This window comes from Mytilus galloprovincialis, chromosome 6 (genome assembly GCF_965363235.1).
Source record: "Mytilus galloprovincialis chromosome 6, xbMytGall1.hap1.1, whole genome shotgun sequence".
NCBI classification, from domain to species: Eukaryota; Metazoa; Mollusca; class Bivalvia; order Mytilida; family Mytilidae; genus Mytilus; species Mytilus galloprovincialis.
In genome coordinates this window covers 53,379,667-53,390,151 of record NC_134843.1, presented here as the reverse complement: position 1 = coordinate 53,390,151, position 10,485 = coordinate 53,379,667, and the positions used below count along the sequence as shown (strand labels likewise).

Genomic DNA, 10,485 nt, shown 5'->3' with positions numbered 1-10,485 from the left:
ACTTTGAAAGAATAGTCCCCAAATTTGTTTCAAGATCTGCTACATGTCGTTCGTCTGAGGATAACGAATACTAGTAACACCACAAAGTACAAACAGACAGATACAAAATTTATTTAACAACAATGAAAAATAATCTACGACTAACTGCCATATAGAAATGATGAATAACAAGTAAACTATAGAAATGTGATTGTTTGTACTAACCCTTATTTTAACTGTAACGAACCGTGTTTATCCGCAGTACATACGTCACGACACGTATCGTTGCGTACTAAACCGTGTAATTTCTGTCTTATGCCGTGTCTTACCGTAAGAAACCGTATCACTCATGTCGCCTAAATTAACCCACTCCTTCATTATTCGTGGTAGTAACGTCAAAACTCGTAGTCATACCGTTGTGCATCCGTGTCAGATCCGTAGCAGACTACGAACACAGCATTTCTGGGATCATCCGTGAAATTAAATCCGTAGTGGATCCGGCGAGGTGATCCGTGAATGTGTGACCGAGGCACAAGGGAGTTGAAACCTTAGTTTTTTTTTATTGATCAAAATATTTAAATGGACAATTTTAGAAAGGTTTGTTATAAATCACGTTATTATATAAGTACTGACTAGTACGCGGATGATAATCTTAGGGTCCACTAGCAGATATCGACCGATTGGTGTACAAAATAAACACAACACGTTATAAATATCAGGCGTTCAAACAAATGTGCCTTCTATTTGCAGACAGATTGCTCCCTTTTATTTGTGTTTCTTATTATATGTTTAGTATTGTTTTAAATCTAATACATGTATTTTGTTGGAAAACATTAAAATAACAAAAATACAGAACTCAAACGAAAATTTAAAATGAAATGTCAGTTATCAAATGTCCAAATCAAGAGCTCAAACACAGTAAACAAAGAAAGACAGCTGTCTTATTCCTAGCTTGGTATTGTTATTTCCTCCTGTAGAAAATGATGAATTAAACTTTACTTTTTCATGTTTATAGCTATCTAAATTTCCACTTGTTGACAGTCGCTAAGAATTAATGGTGCTTTATTTTTTTTTTTATAAATTTGAAACAGAAAGCTAAGTTCCATTAAACATGTTAAAAATTGATTTGCTAATCTTTTTTTTCTGTTAAATATTTTTTCAGTTTGAAATAGTAATTCCACGACTGATTAACATAAATGCACTAGTGAATGTTTTAAATGTCAAAAGCTTTGACCCAGTATGTTAAAAAATATATTCATACCATTACCTAATGGCGTCAAATGGTTAAATTATGAATGCAAAATTTCGACAGGAAAATTTATAGATATGTAACGGAATGCGACAGATGCAGCCAAAGTAGTTTAGAAACAACAACACTAACTTTGATAAACATAATAATATATGCAAAAGGTCAAATGGTATTGCACCAAAGATACATTGACACGGTTTAGAAATACACTATGCAAATCCAATCTATTTGGATTTTTTTATTTCCCTTGTTTTCAAAATTTTCCTTTAAATGAAATGTGGATTTGTTTAGTTAGCAAAAAACACAGGTTTAACCAGATTTTTTACATAAAAGATGTCTGTACAATGTACTGTAACAAGAAAAATAATAAAAGCAGTGCAGTCAGAATAATTTTGAAAGTGTACGATAAAGCTGATTTCAGCTAATCTCTTGAAACCGATTAAAACCTTACTCATATTACTGTACTTTGTTTTCGTATTGGGAAAAATGAATAGTTTTTGAAGAAATCAAGCAATATGATGTTTTTAACAAGACAATATAATTAAATTCAAAAATTTCTCCACTTGTAAATTCTAAAAGCGATACCTTTATCTCGTTGCATATGATCAGTTGATGTTACTGTTGAACTGTTATAATTCTCCCTAACCTTGAACAAAAATCTATAACTGCGTTACCACATTGGTCTTTCAAATGTTATGATAAAAGTGTAATTCCAGTCTTATATAAAAAAAAATAATAAAACGCGAGTCTCGCGAAACAAATACTTGTATATTTGAAGTTCATGATCATGATTTTACCCCGGGTGTTGGTTGTAACCTTCATGATTTTTATCCATCTATTAGATTTGAATAACAGTTAGCTTATGCTGCCTACATCTACATTTTCAACATTATCAGTTAAGGTAGGCATAACACTATTGTGTTTCCATACAAATGGTTTTACCTAACAAATGTTGTGCTTGTACAAGAGAATGCTTTTGTCAAATAGTTTATAACTTTTTGATATTTTGTTATATCCTTTGTATGCATTTCAATTGAAAATGAAGGTATTTTAAAACTTTTTTAATATGATACCTGGCTTTCGTTTATTGTTGACAATGATAACCTTTCACATTTTCATACATTTCATATTAATTCATATTAAAATAAGATGCGGTATGATTGTCAATGAGACCGATTGGCCTAAAAATTAACAACTTTGGGTCAATATATTGCCTTCAACTATAAAGCCTTTAAATCATTTACTTCTGATCATTGTCATTACTGTACGAATGTATACGTCTGTTGAATGCTCAATAGATACATTTTCACAACAACAACTGTCTACATATATCGTTTTAAATGTAAATTTTGCGATAACCGCATTATAAAACAGAAATACTAATAAGAAAATGCCTCTACCAAATAAGGAATATGACAGTTGTTATCTACTTGCTTGATGTGTTTTAGTTTTATATTTTGTCTCTCCGTTAGGGACTTTTAAATGTTTTCCTTGGATTTTTTGTTCACGTGCTTCTTTATAACGCATAACGGGTGATTGTGATCTCACAAAATATGATTTACCGAGTCGTGGTCAACATAGTTTGCGGCGCCTCTCCCAAGTGAGGAACGTCTGGCCTGTGTTTGTCTTGTGTGGGGTTTTTTTCTTCATTTATGTGTTAACTGTTTTTAAGGGAACGATAAAGCCTGTCTCCGGTTGCGATATGATCTTATTGTTATTAAGACCCCCGTGTTGGATCCTAGACTTTTTTCTCCTCTTTGGACGGTTTTTCTCTTTGATACATTCCCCATTTCCATTGTTAGTTTTTTCATTTAAAATCAAACAGTGGATGCTGCGTCCATACCAGTCTAAGGTGTTGTTAGATTTTCAATTAAAAAATGTCATGGGATGTTGATTTCTCGTTTGGTTTTCATTATCGTCTGTCCTTATTCATCCATTCAACTCGCTGTATTTTCTTACTGATTTACCTTTTCGAGATACTATATATAATAATGGCGGTATGGGTAAGTCGTACAATGACCTATGATAATTGCTCTCTTCTACTTATAGATATAATTTCAACATACAAAAATATGTAAAACATATATATAACATAAAAAAGTAAAATCACAAAAATACTGAACCTAGAGAAAGATCAATTGGGAAAGTCCATAATCACATGGCAAAATCAAATAACAAAACGCATAAAAAACGAATGGACGAGACATGTCATATTCCTGACTTGGTACAGGCATTTTTAAATGTAGAAAATGGTGGATTAAACCTGGTTCTATAGCGCTAACCCTCTCACTTTAATGACAGTCTCATCAATTTCCGATGAATAAAAATGAGAATGGAAATGGGGAATGTGTCAAAGAGACAACAACACGACCAGAGTAGAAGACAGCCGAAGGTCACATATGGGTCTTCAACTCAGCGAGAACGTCCCGCAACCAGAGGCATACTTCAGCTGGTCCCTAAACGAAAAATGTGTTCTAGTTCATGGATTATGAACGTCATACTTAACTCCAAAACATACTATAAAAAAACTATAATTAAGAATCATACAAAACTAACAAAGACCAGGGGCTCTTGACTTGCGACAGGCGCAAAGATGAAGCGGGTTTAAATATGTTTTGTGTTATCTCAATCCTCTCCTGTACTTCTAGCCAATGTACGTAGAAAAACAAGCATACATCAATACGCACATTAACACTTAGGTTAAAAGAAGACCGAGTCAATTGTCAGCATAGATAACAAAAGAAACTAAGCAAACTGACAAGCATACATAAATAAACAAAGGACTAGCAGTTAATGACATGGCAGATTCAGACAACAATTAAACTAGTTGAAATATTAGGTCTCGATCATATGAAAATCAGGCACATTCCCTCCAATTGTGGGTTTAGAATCATATCGTCATGTATAAATGACTTTAATTCACACAAAAAACTAAAGCTAAGAGTTTGGTCTCACTTTTTTTCATTACTAAACAATGTTCACACATTTCTAAAGCTGAATAGTTTTAATAGATATTTCAAAAGTCGTATTATTATGATCATGATTTCTGTTCACGAGCCTATAATCAAAGCATTTGCTGTTTAGATCAATGATCATTTTTGAAAACGAAATGCTGGAGTCATTTACAAGATTTAGGAAATTTTAATTATACTCGTTCAGTACAGATAACAACGGAATGAAATTTTAAAGAAAACAGCTGCTGTAATTTATTTGTATTTGTTTGAAACTGCAATGCACAGCGTAAAAACAAATCTTGTTTAAGTCAACTGTCAATGTGACGTTACTGTTTGGTGTAATTGATGAAATATAACCTTTGGTCATTATATTATTATCATAAATTAAATGTAACAGGTTTGCATATAATTACGTATCTGTATAAAAAGGCATGGCTACTTATTGTTTATGTAGACAAACAGATCAGGAAAGTTAAACGTAAGTAAAAACATTAAATTAACATTTGATCACAATTCGCCATCGAAAGGTTTGACTTTGGTATAGAAGTCTGGTTATTCCTGGGCTTCTCTCCATCGGCAGTTAAAACTCTGCTAAATAGTGGCGTCTGTGTGTGTACAACGCTCTCTGTATGTAAGGCACCATTGCAACAACGTTTTAAAGACACCTTGGTGACGAAGGTGGCCCGCTACAAGTTAATTTCTTTCATCATCCTCATTTTCCAATGCTCGTCTAAATTGAGGTCATGCATACCGTTTTTGATAAACAAATTTGAAAAAAACTACATATTAATCTGTAATTTAAAGTTATTTTGTTATAAGTTAGAATATACATTAAAATGTAAGGTATGACCCAATTTGACAAAAATATTTAATCAAATAAGATTTAATTGTGATCAGACTCAAGTGTTCTGTAAGTGTTATCTGTTTCTTCGCCAAAAGTGATACATTGCATGTAACTGGTGTTAAAAGTCAAAAAATAATCGACGATAAGGCATCAAAGATAACACTTAGCTGATTAGAAATCGAATGGAGCCTATTTCAAAGGATGAAGGGATACTGGTATATAAAAATTGTCATCTCTTTGTCTTCTTCACATTGGCAGTAAAATCCTTGCAAATTTAGGGGTCCGTTTTGCTCAGCGTTATGCATAAATATGCAGCCACGTCATGCAAGAATATGGACGGTAATTCCGATGCCTCGTGTAGAGGCTCTTTCTGTACGAAAGGAACTCTTGCAAAACTCATTAAGGGGTCCGTACGTAACGTGTTCCAAAGCTTAAAGTTTGTCCCATACCAGTAATACCCTTATTCTCCAGTGTCACTCTAAATTTACAATCTATTATCCCGGTCGAACCCCTATTACAAGCCGTTTTATGTATGAATTCGTTCTCGTCCTGACTATAATTTGAATATTTGCAACTGGACATAACATGTATTAGAACAACAATAAAATACTGAATTTGGTCAATGTCTCCCAACGGCTTTTTTTAGCATTCCAATAGAAATATGTATCGAACTATTTTAACGATGTGCATGTGTTTGTCGTAATTCTTAAACGTTTTTAATGAAGCTCGTAAGTAGAAGCACCTTTAAGAATAAATTCTGTATCATGTTGTAAAAACCATTGAGTTTTGTGAAGACATCAATTGGTATTAGGTTGAGGTGACGAAAATTAAAAAATTGTGTAATTTTCTATTTCTGTCAGTTTTTATTGTGTAAAAGAGAGGCAAGAGATACCAGAGTGACATTCAAACTCATACGATGAAGATAAACTTAAAAGACTATTATGGCTAAAAAAAGAAAAAGACAAACAGACAAACAATAACACACAATTATACACAATATACAAAACTAAAGACTGATCAACACAAACCCCACCAAAATGTTGGGTAATCTCAGGTGCCTCTGAAGGGTAAGCAGATCTTGCTCCACTTGTGGCATCCGTTGCTCATGTAGAGTGATATTTGAATTGAGTTTGTGTACAACTTCCCCAATTTGTCAACTAGATAATGCCTAAGATAACACATTGAATAGAAATTTTACATTATTAAATAGAGAAAAGAAGGTGACACGAATTATAAAGCGTTGCAAACAAACCTAGTTATGTTTGACTAATATTAATTTTAGTGTGTGATATGAAAAGCTTCGTACACATGCAATAGTCGAAGAATGTATCAATCGCGATCATTCAAATTGTATTTTAAAAGCCTTTTATCATTTTATTATGAGTTTACACATTTTTATTTGCAGGAAAGAAAAAAAAATGAAAATATTTGTTTTTGCAGTTTTACTCGCATTGTGCTTTGCAGGTAATATACATATGTTTATAGTTTTGGTTTTGTTAACTAGTCTGAAGTATTTCATTGCGGATGGTCTCAATAGTCAGTATAATTAGAACTACAATAGGGGAACTTTTTTCCATTTCGTGCAAACACTCTGAAAATGTAGTTTTTTCCATTTGTACGAAAGTCTTTCTTGTATGATTAGTTTAACGCATGGTGTTTTTAAGTTCAGTCAAACATATTTTTATTGTTTTTTTAATGTAAATATTGTAAAAACACATCCATGTTAAGGTTTGAAATAGTTAATTGCTAAAACCTCAATATGAAAGAGAGGCAAAAGATACCAAAGGGATTTTCAAACTCATAAGTCAAAAGCAAACTTACAGTGTCATGACAGAACAAAACCAAAAAAAAAAACGATCAAAAGACAAACAACAGTACATAAAACACAACAAAAAAAAAACAAAAAACAAAAGACTGAAAAACACCAAAAAAAAACAAAAAAAAACCCAGCATTTAGTTGTTCTTTATTTGATTTTGAATTTAGCTTGATTTTTTTGCTAACGTTTACCTCACATTTTCCTGATATTTTGTTCTAAAGATACAAGTCCAAGTAATGTGTATACGCATCATTGCAGAAGGAATTTGAATTTAATTTCCTTTAATTTTTTTATCTTAATCTGGTCCATTCTGTACAATAGTTTCAAAGGCGCACGTACATCAAAACGATGTGTTATCCACCACAAACTACCACTAAAAATAAACGTTAGAAGCGACGTTATCAATTATGTTTAGATACAAACAATAAAAATACCTATGTATAGTCATAGTATACAACGGATAATTGCAAACTTTTGGTGCCTTTTATATTATGTATACTATGCAATATGGGATTTGCTCATTGTTGAATGTCATACGGTAACCTAAACTTGTAATCGTTTACGTCATTTCGTCTTATTGGCGATTATACCACGTTTTTTTGTTTTTATAATGTATTTTATTGTATGCTTATTTAATATTTTAACATTTATAGGCTGTGTAGAGGCTGACAAATGTTTTCGCTCCTCGAATGGCTGTGCCATATCCAAAGCCGTTTGTCGAAATGTATGTCGAGTACGCGGTTGTAGTACTCGGAATGCTAAATGCCGTAGAAACAGGAAATGTTGCTGTAAAGGGCCGTGTCGTCTTGGCTAATGCTGACGTAGAGCTGCGCCTTTGGTGTTAGTGATAACAGACCTAATAAAACTTGACAGACAGAATTCTTTGTTTTGTAGTTCTTTATCACAGACAGAATTCTTTGTTTTGTAGTTCTTTATCACAATTTTATGAATATTATAAAAGTTTACCTTGGGGAGAAATTCATACATTCTATTCAACACATACAAAATAGAATGAAAAGCTTGTTTTCCGGACGACCAATTGCGAGTGTGACATATCTCCTGTTTTTATATTTGGTTTACAATTAAAGGGACATTAGCTGTCAAATTCATGTTCACAGGTTTGACTCAAATTCTCATATTTAATTTATAACATACTATAATGTAAATCCAAATTATAAAAAGTCTAAATTCAACACTATAAGATGCACGAACTCGATAATATGTATTACACTTCGTGTATATTTCAGTCTTGACGCCATCTGATTAGCCATCAAGGTGACCTTCAAAGACTGACGACGGTCATAAACCCGATATTAATATAAACATAGATATAAATAAATAGCAAACTCGTGCAATTTTTCTAGATCTGTTTGATTTCATATTATAGGTTAAAAACATATGATAATAATACTTTTTACCTCTACAAGAATGAGTTTTGTAGATCGAATTAGCGAATTAGTCTACCAAATGGTATGCCCTTTTTTCACTTTCAATGTTGACATTATTTTCTTTTTAACAGCTGAACACGCCTAGTTCATGCGTAACCCGTCTCTATCTAAGGGGTTCTATAGAGGTCGAACTATTTACTTGCAAGTGAATAATTCTTTAGCGATTTGTCTTTGCCTATGTTGACAAAACTGAACAAAACTGGGTGCTAAAACCTAATTATTATATCAACATTTCACTTTCATAATTGATTGAACAAAAAATTATAATATTTTATCTATTGTTTTCTTTATCTTGTAGCTAATGCCCCTTTTATCTGCTTTACGCCGTCCATTTACGATGACAAAATGATTTTTGTGAATGTAAATAGTAAAGGTCATATGGATTGCATGATTTAAGCAATGCAGCGTCTCAAAGCATAAGATAAGTGCGTTAAATGAGATTTTACGGCGGAATAATTAACGGTAGACAGATAAAATCAGACGATCGATCGTCCTGAAAATGCATGAAATATTTGCCGCTGGACGTTAAGCAAACAAACATCAATCAATCTTAAAATCGATTAACGGTATTGGGGCATGTTGTAACAACTTGTTTAAATCATGTAGAAAAAAGATATGGAGAAATCATGGTTAACCTCCAACTGACAACCGAATAACTTTTGACATTTTTATCTTTTATGTCTGTTTATTTTGTTTTGCTCATACATTGTAACAGTTGTAATTATCATGGAATTGTATGCGACTGTCATACAAGTGAGAGGTTTAGATAGCTACAAAAAATGTATAAAACCATGTTTAATCCACAATTTTCTACGTAGGGAAATGCCTGTACTACATAAAGAATAGGACAGTTGTTTTCGATTCGTTCAATGTGTTTGAGCTTTCGCTTTAGCCATTTGATAAATGACTTTTCATTTTAATTTTCGTGGAATTCGGTCTTTTTGTTACTTTACTTTCTACTAGTGTAGAGCATTTTTAAATATCATTTTGTTTGGATTTATTGATAACAGTTTGATATTCTTATATCAGTTCTATAATTCAAATGACATAAATTTTAATCTAGTCACATCTTTTTATTTAGAAAAAATCAATCTGCAATGAATTTTTTAGCTAGAAAATCATGAAAACGTCAAAAACATTTAAAATATTAAGGCTGATTATTTCATCTAAATTAGCAACTGTTTATAATAAGGCTGTGCTTCTAACTTTCTTATCTATATAGTCATGAGTTGAACAACTGAGAGAGAGGTGTTAAAAACATAGCCGTATTTGACACAGCCTTTTTCAACTTTTGATCTTCAGTGCTGTACAACTTTGTACTTTTTTTCGCTTTCGATCTTTTATATCTGGGCGTCACTGGTGAGTCTTGTGTGGACGAGGCGCGTTTTTGACGTATTGAATTTTAAACCTGATGCTTTTTTGTTATTCATTAATCATGTGTTTCTTTGTTTAATACGTTCTCCTATTTATTTGTATTGTAGTCCTGTAATATTATGTTGTCATTTCAATGTTATATTTAACATTGCCATTAAAGTGCAAGGTTTGGCATGCCACAAAACCAGGTTCAACCCACCATTTTTTGCTTTAAAAATGTCCTGTACCAAGTCAGGAATATGGCCATTGTTATATTATTGTTCGTTTCTGTGTGTGTTACATTTTAACGTTGCGTCGTTTGTTTTCTCTTATTTTTGAGTGTAATTTCCCATTGCGATAAGACGTGTCACGGTACTTGTCTATCCCAAATTCATGTATTTGGTTTTGATGTTATATTTGTTATTCTCGTGGGATTTTGTCTGATGCTTGGTCCGTTTCTGTGTGTGTTACATTTTAGTGTTGTGTCGTTGTTCTCCTCTTATATTAAATGCGTTTCCCTCGGTTTTAGTTTGTTACCCCGATTTTGTTTTTGTCCATGGATTTATGAGTTTTGAACAGCGGTATACTACTGTTGCCTTTAGTTAACAAGACTTTCAATTGCAGATACCATCAGTTAGATTGGGTAGATGCAACTCTGATTCAAACAAGAGGATAAACATTTTGGAACACCGTTGTTGTAAGACAAAACTATGTTTGAAACGATGTATCAAATATACAGAGATTGATTTTAAAAGTACACAGTTTGATTTTAACAGTATACAAATTGATTTTTTGTTATCATACTGCTTACTTCTATGACAATTTAACCGTTTTATGTGCA

At 32.4% G+C, this 10,485-nt stretch overlaps 1 long non-coding RNA gene across 1 annotated transcript; it reads left to right on the top strand.

Annotated features, from left to right (window-relative positions):
• The first annotated feature begins 4,624 nt into the window (after positions 1 to 4,624).
• Positions 4,625 to 7,721, top strand: LOC143078188 (uncharacterized). The gene is made up of 3 exons (XR_012979096.1): positions 4,625 to 4,660; positions 6,432 to 6,490; positions 7,497 to 7,721. It is a non-coding gene; the product is annotated as an uncharacterized LOC143078188 (long non-coding RNA).
• The last annotated feature ends 2,764 nt before the right edge of the window (positions 7,722 to 10,485 follow it).